The 13,369-nt window shown below is 31.7% G+C and overlaps 1 protein-coding gene across 3 annotated transcripts in view; it reads right to left on the bottom strand.

Annotated features, from left to right (window-relative positions):
• LOC106707340 (rab11 family-interacting protein 4A) overlaps positions 1-13,369 on the bottom strand; it is a 73,246-nt gene that overhangs the window by 59,229 nt on the left and 648 nt on the right. The gene's annotated exons all lie outside the window — the stretch shown is intronic.

The following is a 13,369-nucleotide window of genomic DNA, read 5'->3' as shown; positions in this document are numbered from 1 at the left end:
AAAAAAAACAAGCGTGATGTATAGAATAAATAAGAGATATTTTTTACGTTGTTTGACCTAATTCAGTACGCAATTGAAACATGATTTAAAAGAGTAGACTTTTAACCACTGGATTACGATACTTCAAGTTAAAAAATATTCATTTAACATTGAACGATACAATGGTGGCGTAAATGCTTTAAACGCGCACCGACTCTTTTTATTGTTATTCTTTCAATAGAAATGGTCGCAGCTGTGCTAACACTGGAAAGAGTTTTCTATTGTTCTAGCGTTTGTTGGTTTAACGATAGAGTTGTACAGTTAACATGCTTTATAATGATTACGTTATCAAAACATATGAGTCATAGAATCGTCTAGAATCTGTATACAGCAGATCTCAATTTAAAATAAACTATATTACAGTAATTCTCAGTATTCGGGTTATCAGTTCAGTAATATCCTGAATGCGAGTAGCACAGCACAGTTCATCGTAGCGATCTTTCAGGGAGACCTAAGCCCAGAAGGGGGCATTGTGTGGCTGACAAAAAGAAAAAGAATATAACAGTATTTATATTTAAAGCTAGGAATCAGGCACAAATAAAAGATAATCAAGAGCTTTAACAACTTTTAAAACGAGTTCTTCAGGTTGAGTTTATCCCAACAAAATCGTATTTTCTATGTATAAAAATGATCGATCGTAATATAAATTTGTGTAGGTGATTCGGCAGTCAAAAGATGCGGTTAGCATCTGTACAATGGCGGAAATTCCCGGTGTTCCACTTAACGAAAATATGCCTTGCACCGTGCAACGAAACAAACTCCGCCCCCTTTTTACGGATAGCCAATGAGTTAGCAATGAGTTGCGCAAGCGACTGGATAATAGTAAAAACAATCAGTTGCGTACTGCTCTGCATCCCTGCGTGTTGTTACTGCCGCTGTCTTTGTTATGCGTTTTAAGTTTTACGACCTCTGTTTGTTTTTTGGACTTTTGTGATTTGTGCCTATTAGTGACCTCTGCTTGTTTTCCGGACTGATAGATCGCCTTACGTTTACCTGTGCTAGAACCCTGGACTTAATCTGTAATCATTTAACATAATGCCGCGTAATCTTGCTGAAGAAAGAGAACAAATCATCGTTTTGCATCGGGAAGGTTTCAACATCTCTCAAATAGCGGATGAACTTAATGTTGCAGTAAGTAATATGTTTTTATAGACAATGAAACGTAATTGATTAGTTATAAATATGTAACTCAAAACTTTTGAATAAATAAGAACTGTATTTATTACTTTGATTCATTGTAGGTTTTTTTTTTTTGATTAGCGTTATTACTTTGAACACGTTTATATCTGCTTGCCACTTAGTGTTCTCTGATTGTTACAAGTTATCGTTCAAAAACTAAAAACTACATGTTTTTGAATATGCCATATTAGACTATATACTATATGTTTTTGGAAATAATGTAATAATAGATTGATAATATCGATTTTTAATTAAAAGCCATAATATCAGCAATTCCGTAAGTTCGTAATGTAAAGATTACACAGCGTAAATATTTCAAATTTATATGTGTATACAAATATATTTATAACCTTAGGTTTAGCTTAACCCAATGTAAATTATAACCGGCAACGCAAGGTAAATTAAAAAATCTTAAAAGAAAAAAATATCACAAACCACATTGACTTTTTTATATACTTAAACACTTCTTATCTAAAACTATTTTTTAGCCTAGACTTAATAACAAGACCTTTCTCTATTGTCTTATAATGGTTAAATATACAAATATCTGTTTATTTAGTTAACTTATTAAATCAATTTATAAACATATTATCTAAAATAAAAATCAGATGCAACAGTTGGAATTACAGATATATTACGTTACATATGTTTTAATTTTAATTTTTCTGTCTTTCGTTTAATATAAAAGTTATTTTACAGAGAGCTACAGTACGCCGGTGGGTGGAGCGCTACGGGAACGAAGGCTCGCTGTTAGATCGAGTACGAATCATGCCGTTGCGTGTTGCGCAGCAGCCCCAAATAAATCAGATGTTGCAACACTACTCCGAGCAGCCCTTCACTGCTACAAAAGTTTTTGCTCAAAAATTTGAGTGCTCGGTAAAAACCATTCGCAATTATCTACACAGAAACGGTGTCCATAATAGGACACCAGCTAAAAAAATTGGATTAACAGAAGAGCATCGCACCGCAAGACTACGTTTCGCTAGAGAGTTTAGAGATTTCGATTTTTCAAACGCCATATTTTCTGACGAAAAATGTTTTAAGTCCAATCAATGTGGACGTCAGAATTTATGGCGAGCAAATAATACAAGGTATGCTCCTCAAAATGTAATTTCAAATACCCAGTCGGGCAGAATAACAGTAAATATGTGGGGTTGGATGAGTTCCGCGGGACCCGGGGAGCTAGTTTTTATACCCGGGCGATCAAATGGCCACGTATACCGAGAGATTTTACAGGACGTAATGTTACCAACAGTGCGCACGGTGTATCCCGTCGAAGTTTTTCCTGGAATTAACTTCATACAAGATAATTGTCCGATACACCGTGCGCGCGTGGTCAGGGACTGGTTTGAGTCTCATAGCGAAGTTCAAACGATTTCGTGGCCATCAAAGTCGCCGGATCTCAACCCGATTGAAAATTTGTGGGCGCTCATGGTCCAAAAGTGGGACAGTAGAAATGAGCGCTGCAAAGAAGAGCTAGTAGCCCACTGTGAAAAAATTTGGGAATCATTTAGAGGATCAGACTTATGTCAAAACATAGTCCTCTCTATGCGAGATAGGTGCGATGCCGTCATAGCTGCGAATGGTGGACCGACAAAATACTAGAAACATACGTATAACATAGGAATCGTATGTTTCTAATATTTATATAAAAAGTACTCGTATATTAGTATAAAATATATTTATTTCAATTTTATTTATATAGATTCATGTTATAATTTATTTAAATGTTAATGTTAAGAACCTAAACATTTTGTAAAAACGATGTCAACCCAATAATACACTTTATAATTATTAACCATATTTATTATATAATAAAATGAATGAAATACGAATAAGCTTTTTATTTAAATCTAAATAAAGAAAACCTTAAAGGCCTTACCATTACCATTACTAACAAACTTAGTATGTAGTAACAGTTAAGCTTAATCATATGTCAACCTTTTATACTTTGACTCTTTGCTCGATCTTTAGCTTAAGTTCATCTTTAACTTTGGTCCGAAATTTTGTCCGCAGGGAATTGAGAAAAAAAGGTTGTTATTAAATTCTACATCTAGGCGGAATTTAATCGAGTTTCTTTAAGATATCTTTTGTAAATATCCATCCATCCATCCCAAAACTTTTTTAATTGAATGAATGAATTAGTGAGATTAAAGAATTAATTATTTTTGTTTTATTTTTATACTTAAAAATATGTATTTAATAAATTAAAGTATAAACGCGATGATGCGAATCACAGGATATCAATATTAATATTGTAATTTGCGCGCACATCTCTTAGCGTAAGTGTTCATTTTTTTACAACTAAACTAGTTGGAACATTTTTTGTGAATTCTAAAATCCCCCGGACAGATGGTAATTACAATTATTATTCTTATTGTTTAGGCTTAGCGCACCTGAGCGGCATTACGGGTGCTTCATTTTAAAATTGTTTATTGTTTTACGATAGCAGTTAGGACAAAACAACCGCACAAAAAATAAAAATCTCTTATAATTTCTTGTATACTTTTAATTTTATTCAGAATCATAACAAGTTGACAAACAACTACAGTTTATACTTTTTACAGATATTGACATGTTCTTAAATATTGTTTATCTTTTTTATATTTCCAGTTTTCGCAGCACATGTATGAAACACCTATTATGGCTATAGTTTGCACATTATCAAAGATTTTGATAATGTGCTGAAGACGCTGAATCTATGTTACTCACATTTTATGTATCATTCTTCAAAAACAACCTTTCTTTCCTCTTTAAAATGTTAATATTAAAGTAGAAATAAATGATTTGAAAAATAATTATATTTTTTACTTAACCAGGAGTCAATACCATAGTTTACTCACTGAAAATTTATAAACGCTTGCATTTATAGTTACAGTAAAATCTCACTATAATGATTTTTTTAATACTGAAATATATTTATATTAACTATTCAATGTTTACTTGGCATGCAATATTCATACATTGGCAACCCGGCACGTCTATTTTATTTTATTCCTTGAATCGGTTGCACTTGGTAAAAAGCCGCCTCAACAGGTGCAAGTAGTAAATGCTTCTACAGTAAACAATGATACAAGCATGCCGCAGCAATAACAAGATAGTAATCTTTTGTTATTGCTGCGGCATTCTTCGAAAATTTTGCAAATATTTTTCTAAATAGTAATTTAGACTGTCATAAACTGCAAATAGCAAAATATTTTTCTTCGAACACCTATAATATTTTTTGTAGTCTATCCCGTAACAAAAACATCATAATCCGATCCGTATTCTAATGATCACACAGCCGTATAAAACATAATTTGTTGCATCTGATACCAAGGAGAAATGTTTCTTTGTAAAAGATTTTATTATCATTCAGCGGATTCGGCTGATCAGACACGATAGGCGGGTTTTAAGATAAAGGGTAACTGTCGTGATATCTAAATTGCAACATAAGTGCAATGTTAGAACAAAGTAAATGGGACTTTCTACGCGGAACGGAGAATCAAAAAAGATTCTCTTATATCATATCATATATTTTTCAATGTTATAGTATGGTATACATATCTTGGTTAAAGTAATCATTAAACATATTTTATTAATGACTTAAGACATTTTGAAAATATGTATCACCTTTTGATAGGCATGCGCTAATCATGGGCGATTATCAAGTCGTGAAATTATAAATTTAAATTATAAAGCTGCTGCGAGAGCGCTTATTATGATTTTGGTATTAATTGTTAGCGTGACAACATCAACAAGTGAGACGGCTCGATCAGTGAAATACCACAACCACACAGAAAAGAGTCTCTAAGTATGATTTTTTATTATATACTCGAATACTATCATTCCTTAACAAAATCAAACATATTCAAGTTTATTTTATAGCGTCTATTTAATGTTTTAAGCTCGTCGTTTCATTCGACATGACACATGTTATGTCACTAAAAATAATATAATTTAATTGAACTCAAATAAATTTATTAAATCAGGTTAAATTTTAAATCATAATTATGTTTCCAAGAAAGATAACACAAGGTAAATTATACAATATTATGTTGCTAAAATTATAAATATTTATTGTTATTTATAATTCTAAAACATACTTTAATTTTTTTAATTTATAATTATCATATGACTAAGTAAATATTGGTAGAAAAAAAATTAAAACTTCCGATGATTTACGTTGTTTATTTTAAAACAGAATAATTTTAAAATGAATTAATGGAGTCCGAAGTAACGCTGCTTTCGTTTCGAACGACAACAAAGAAAATAATATTTTTATTGAGTCTATTGTTACAACGCTGACCATTCACAGACCGGTTTCGAACATTAGAGTTAAAGGCTGCACCCTATTGGTTATTGTTTCCGCGTCGTAGTCTCAATGCGTACGAAACGTTTAAACGACTATAGCCCTAGAGGTGGAACACCGGGAAGGTTCGCGATTGTACATTAGGTCGATTTCAACAGCGCTTTAAATCGATATAGAATTGTTCTAGTGTATGTTAATATGGATTATCTGTTTCACAGGATTACCCGGTGTATAATAGAGTCCCAGCATTACGTGCAGCTGTACATGTTGATAAACAACATTATGCAACCGTAAAGTGGCCAAGTGCGACATCGATCGACAGACTTAACTTCGAACGTGACAATAACACTATTATTAAATGGAAATAGGCCAGCGATATTGTTTCTTTTTTTTTATTAATGAACAGTTTTCTTGATTGATGAACACTCTGACATGCCAAGAGTTGATAGTATAGATATAAATTTGTCAATGTCGTTACAACTCTTCTAATACTTCAAGTGTTCATAGCATTCCAAGAGATATTGAAGAGAAGTATCAAAGAGGTCGTCTCAGACCACTCATTAAGAATATCAACATTTCACAAAATGATAAGATTAAAGACATAAGGACAACCGTTTCATTGCTTGTTCACAATGCAGTTAAATACTGCGTTAGTGAACTGTACTAACTGAACCTTAAAACGTAACCGTTATTATAAGTGAACTTGTCAACTAAACAGTTCAGAATTGCTCCATCCATTTTTCTATATTGCCAAACGCAAATGATATCAAACTACATTTGTTTATCGATGAAATACGATATTGGTAACAAGCAGACCACGCAACGCCCCTGCGTATCAACTTGTACAACGATTGGCAATACTGTTTTCATTGTGTAAACTGTCATTCACTGGTTTTTATTACCATTTCTATTTGGACATGTTGAAAATTGCATAAGAGATGCGGATCAAATATGTCCAAAGTGGGTCAAAATATTGGTCATATGCTATAATTTATATGAGACGGATGAAACGCAGTAATGATCATCTTAATACCATATCATTTCAACATATGGTATACTTGAACCTGTTAATTATTTGCTATATCCACCCCATGTTCCGGCGCATAGCTTCTATTCCGTGCGAACTAAAGGGGCGACAGGCTACAGTTTTTGTTCGGCTTCCTTACGACGTGGGAACTTGCTTGTTACGGTAACCTTTCCCAAGGGATCGCCTTTGTTGGAATCAATAACCTTAGGAAAGGTCAAGATCCGTGACATGTACAAGTGGATGGTAATATTGATCTTTTAGCAGCCAAGAATCTATTTATACTTTTGATATCCGTACTCTTATTGTACTCAGTACTCATACTATGCAAGTATTAGAATTTATTTAATTTCAAATGTCCTGCCACATTTAATTGGTTAAGCAAAAGCACCTTTTCCCACGTAATAAAATACTTTTACACACAATACTATCTGGCTGTAGAAATATTATAAATGGAACTAGTAGTAAATGTTCTTCAACATACACCAAATATATTAAGAGTTATAGGCATTAATGTGACGTCATTAATTATTCATATCGGAGGCCTCAATAACCACGGAGTTTATAAAACCAGTAAGTATAATTGAACTGTAAGAATACAACTTAGAATGAGCGTTAAAAATCTTGTTTACCTTGCAAATATAATAAAACAGTAATATATTCACACACACACACACACTCAGTCACATACATTTAAACAGTGGGTGTGATCTGTTGAATAAGCATAATGGATAAAAAATGTAGCAAATGACAATCATTTCAATGCTCGTTACCGTGTAATAGTTACGAGAAAACAAATGAAATATTTATGTAATTATTACTGCTAAGTTTTAATGATTAATTATAAGTAGAACCTTAATAATAAGAAAATTTGTAATGATAATTATTACACAATAATATGATTATGAATTTAAATTTATGATTCAGAATTAAAATGATACGAACGTATAGCGTGAAAACTAGAATTGTCCTAAATATGAACCTGCATTGCGGGGCGTTGAGACAGCACGGGGTGGAAACAAACGTTATTCACATGACAAGTCTGACGGTAGTGGTACACGGTACAAAGAACAATTGTGATTATTAAATCAAAACGCTTATCTTTTATCAAATTTTATTTGTTATTTGCTATTGTATTATATACGCTTTTTTCAATATTTGAAATGTTCATTTTCATGTTAAAATGTTGATAAATTAGTTAAATTTTCTTTAAATAAAAGAATTTTTTACCAGGCGCTGTACATAATGTATGAATTATATCCAAAAAATACAAAAGCGACATAAAACGAAAAAGCAAGCGATGCCGAAATTTTATCTATTTGTACACATTTACATTACAGAATTGAAACTGGGTCATGGTACTAACGGAAACATGCAACTGTAGAAAAAACCTTCAAAGAAATTCAATTTTGTTTAAATATAAGAGTTGATAACACTTGCTTAACAAACCTTAATATTAAATTTATTAACTTCAAGCAAAGTTAAGACTAAATACCTGTGTCATTTATATTTTTTCACATATAAACATACGGAAATAATATATATATATATATATATATATATATATATATATATATATATATATATATATATATATATATATATATATATATATATATATAGTGACAAGAATCGAAGCACTTAACAATATTCAGATAATTATTATCACGTAAATTTTATCGGACAGTAATGTAAGTTCATTTATCTTTTTTACAACAGTTTGTATCTTAACTTTGATAACAATTTCTCAAGTATTTCATGACAAGTGTTTTGTCTTGCAACAGATATGTAAGCTAACTTCGCGTTCTTCTAAGTCTTGTTTAAAATTACCTTCACGATTTTATTATAGAAGTAAAAAGTAAAGAGAGCAAAAGGGTGATATATATTTTTAAAGTGGAGCGAGTTATTGGCAAGGATCTCATGATTAGGTGTTCCTCAATACCAGATAATTTGCACAGATACAAAACATGACAGGTACAAGTTTTTTAATGACTTAAAGGCTTCGTGATGACCTTTAAGCCAGAGACTTACAAATACAGACGATAGACAAACCTTTATACAAAAAAGAAAGAAGATGTCACAAAGAAGAAGAATTTTCTGCGATAATATGATTTCTTCTGATGGTCTTATTATTAAATTAACATAATACGAATGACTTAAGTGTGCCAAGTTTAATCACTTGTATGAAAAACAAAGCGGATCATGAGTATAGAGTTTAACAAACATTTTTTCGTGTTTATAAACATATCGGCCATTGAAAAGTGAGATGTGTATTTGTTTTTTCAATAGTAGCATTTATGGGCAAACTTATTTTAGTATGATTAAGAGATCCGGTTGATGAATTCCAAAAAAAAAAAACTAATCAATGCATTAAAAACTTTTTGGGCAAAAACATTTGGGTAATTAAGTTTCATTTGGTTTCAGACTATAACTTAAAAACAAAAAGTACAAATAAAATTACTATCTGGTAACGACAGCCACATACGAATTATTTTGAAATGCGTTAAAGAAAAAGCATCACATAATTTTCTTATACTGACTAGGCCTGATAATATATTTAAAAAATTGTAGAACATTCTAGAATGTTTTTACAAAATTTTTACTTCGCACGAATATAAAGGTAATAGACATTGTATGGTAAATAAAATTACTCATAATAATTACAAAAAGTTTTTATGAGCTCATTGACCTTAAATAGAATTGGATATATCACATGACGGTTGCATTCTAAATAAAATTATTCCTAACATTGCTTCAGTCATTGACCTTTAAGAAATAATTTATTTAGATAACAATCAAATAACGTTTGAGTCAGCAATACTTTTTTTTTATTCATCGTTTTATTTCAATCATACCAGGTTCATTCCGTACGACCGACTCATCGATATCAATCTGAAAACACTAGTACACAATATACTATATATATATAGTATATAGTATACTAGTCTAGTATATACTAGTAATATAATAGATAAAGAAATCAAAATAATAGGTACTGATCAAAATTATAGGCCTGACATGACCACAGGTTTTTGTAATTAACTAAAAAGAAAAAAAAGAAACTCACTACTTGTAATTTGGCAAGAATACGTGCAAAAAAAAGAGTACGGACTAAGAGTCTGTAGTTGTTCTAAAAAAGCTGAAAATAATAAAAGAATAAAAATAATTCAGTCAGTTGACTAAAACTACAAACGCACAACAGAAACATTTACATAAGGCATATTGTCTTAGTTTACTAAACTTGAAATAAAATATAGACTTTCTTTTAAATGTAGACCAGAGCTTTACCACAGAAATAATCAATGATAGAAATCTGTCATAGTTCTTACCTTACAGGAATCTTAACAACGTATTATAATTCCAGACCTCTATTAAGTAAATGACGGATGAGTTATTAACGTTTTTGCTTAATGCCGAGTCGATAATAATATTGAAGGTTCACACTATACCTACTATCAAGGAACGTAAATTACTTCTACCGTAATTTAATCAAATTGTTCTTGTCTCTCGGGTATGGCTTAGAACTTGGCGTTAGCTTCCGTGGAGGTAATTATCTATGTATTATGATCTAAGCAACAGAGGAATTGAAGGAAGTTATTAGCCAGTTTTTTTATTTTAAGTTCAAACTATTAAGAAGTGGTAACGAGTGATAGATCGATCCGGTGCTTAAACCTGGTGCGTTAACCTCACATAGAGTAGCTATAGCATCAGTAGATAAGAAAGAAACGCATTTATTTACTATTCCAATATGGGTAAAGGTGTTTTTGCAAATTCTCACAAATTGATTTTTTATTAAAACGTTCAGTCAAGAACAATGTGACATTGTACCGTGGCACGGATTAGCATTATGTCCGCATCGCAAGACAATACGCGTTGCCAACGAATGCCATCGACACTTGCCTTGCCTTGCCCTGTACATTTTATCGATTTATATTTCAATGTCATTTTTGTTGTAGTCAAAGAAAGTGGGCAATTCAGAAGTGCGATTTGGAAAGCTTAATTCTATTGAAACTACCTCCTCAATATAATTTGTATACCAGTGTGGAAAATAATTAAACAATGCACAAAATATTCCACTGAGCTCAGTTTTAGTTCTATACTTAGTTTATCACCGCTTTCGGTTATTTTTTCTGACGAAGGTAACAAGTCATTCACTAGTTCTAGTACGACGAAAGTCTCAGGAACTGAACGGGGATTTCGTCAATACCAGTAACCGTTCTGTTACGCTCGGTTAATTCAATTACCGACCGTTATGCTGTGCCAAGGTTCCGATTTTAGAACAGAACGTAGTGATAACTGGAGTATATTTAAATATTATTGACTACACATTCACAGTCCGCCCACGCCACTTCAATTCCCACAAAAAAACCTAATTTGAAGTTTTTTAAATTTGTATACATTAGATAAATTCTGACGATCTTCGTACATCGTACTAACAAGTATATAATAATATATTTTATTTTGTTGAACAATTGATTAATTAAGAAGCTTAAAACTATAAAGAAAATATGAAGCTCCCTCCGAAAACTCCTTCCGCGTCCAAAACTTTATTAGTAAGTAATAATACTCTATGTGTTCTTCCAGGGTATGTTCTACATCTATGCTAAATTTCAGCGACATCCATACAGTCGTTCTAGAGATACGATGTAACAAAGATCCATCCATTCATCTTTGCAATATGTATTAGGTAACCTTACCAGTAGGTTCTTGCAGTGTACATGTCAATCGAATTAATTTTGTTTGATTAAAAATCACTTTACTACAGATGTCATTATTTGTAGTAACTTCAATTCGATCACTTTCGTTCAGGATGACGAGTAAGCCGATAATGCCAGATTTTTCGCTTTGAGTCTTTTGTTTAAATATCGGCACCACGTGTCCAAACTTGTGCCTAAATCTTATTAAGGTATTAGGTCAATGCACGTGTCATTTCTTGTGATTGAATCACGTGCAATTTTATATCGGTACGAAAACTAAGTCAAAGTTATTACCGCTATAATCCGTTTAAAGAGTAATTTTCATTTTTTTTTCTGAAACTGCATAGGTTTTTTATTTTACTCAGTCGCCAGTTCTATAAATTGGCCAGCTATCTACTCTATGTTTGTCTGAATTTAGTGAATGACATCAAAAATTATAACTGATCTTTTTGGATGACCATGAGCGTGTATAGGTGAAAACTTTTACTAGCTGACTGATTGATATAAGTGAATGAAATCGAACATTTAACATGGACTTTTGTTTACTTCAGTGTGATCAACGCTTTAGACAATAGTGCTAATTAAATCGTATTAGTTTCTCACGCTTCAATACACAGTGTACTGTTTAAATCTTGAATGAGTCGAGATTCTCTAAGTTTATTATTTTCTGCGGTACTTGATATATCGGTTAATTATTAACCGTTGACTTTTGTAACACATTTATCTCTGACTCGATCCGTACACGATCCGATTTGTGCACTCATAATTTAACGGATTGAGCTTAATTAACTTTATTTAATTCTTAAGATGTTGCTTCAAATATGCTATTTTTTGTATAAGCCAGTTAACTTTTTAAAAGACAGACATATCTAACATAATAAATTTTATAAGTAAATCGCCATTACTATTTTTTGTAAAAAATACCGTTTATTAGAGAGTAAGAGAAATTTGCATTTACGTTATTCGCCATTATCAACAGAGCCTAAAAATGTGTCGCATGTGTTTTGCAATTTCCACTACCGAAGTACATGTTGCATATACATTGTCAGCCCTCACAGGTTCTTTGTAAAGCAGAGAAAAAAAAAACGAAATAAGTGTGCTCATCATAAGTGATGAAGGCTCAGTACTTCGAAACTTCTAACGTATTTGTCAAATAAAGACACGACGTAGAAACAAAAATTGTTGTAATTTATCAACCATCCAAGAATGTAGCCCTTGCTATTCCTTACAATCAGATTACTAAAAACCTTTCAATACATTAGGAAAGCAGATTAAGTTAACTTTAATCTTAAACTTTATTTAAGAAATTTAAACATTATTAAAGAAAACAAAATATTTTTATTACATTTGAATTACATAACATCGCTTTTTTTCCAGTGTTAAAATAAACAAAGGCTTCACGGGATGACATCACTGGTCACTGTCGCACTATTGGAATGAGTCACAAATACTTTGAAGGCACGTTATGCACCGTTCCGTTTGACAGTGACAGGCGCCGGCGCATGCCATTTCCACCCAAGCGATAAAAATAATTACACGTGAGGAAGAGTTACATCCCATTAATTCTTAAGAGATGTAACTTATTCCGTAGAATAAGTCGTCAAGTAAACAGAATATATGTGACTGAATTAAATGTGATACCTTTGCCTAGATGCATGATGGTTTTCTGTACCCAAAAATATTAAATATTCTCGAATTGTATTTTTATCGTGAGATCCCACTGACAAACCACACGTACCTACAAAACATATAGTTGTCCTTCTCATTGTGTATGAAAAACTAAGATAATGTTTTCATAAAGATGATTAATTTCATGTAATAATTTAGTTTCCCGCCAAAATTTCAGAATAGAGATCGATCGATTCTATTAATTTATGTTAATCTAGTATATAGCTTGAAAATTTTAAATCTATATATCCGCAAAACGTTTATAGTTAATACGCAAAAGGACGTGTTTATAAAATTAGCATTAATTTGAAAGTCTTGGTCCGCTTTGAATTCAACAAGTTCATTCTGCACAATGTGTTTTATACAAAGTAAAATGTAAATGAAAAACCTTCTTTATTCAAGTCCATCTTATGTTATAACTGGTAAACAGAATTTATAAACATGTCGAATTCATAATCCAGACGGAAAAAT

This window comes from Papilio machaon, chromosome 12, assembly GCF_912999745.1.
Source record: "Papilio machaon chromosome 12, ilPapMach1.1, whole genome shotgun sequence".
In the NCBI taxonomy this organism is placed as follows: domain Eukaryota; kingdom Metazoa; phylum Arthropoda; class Insecta; order Lepidoptera; family Papilionidae; genus Papilio; species Papilio machaon.
Note: the sequence above shows the minus strand (reverse complement) of the source record. Positions and strands in the feature narration are given on the sequence as shown.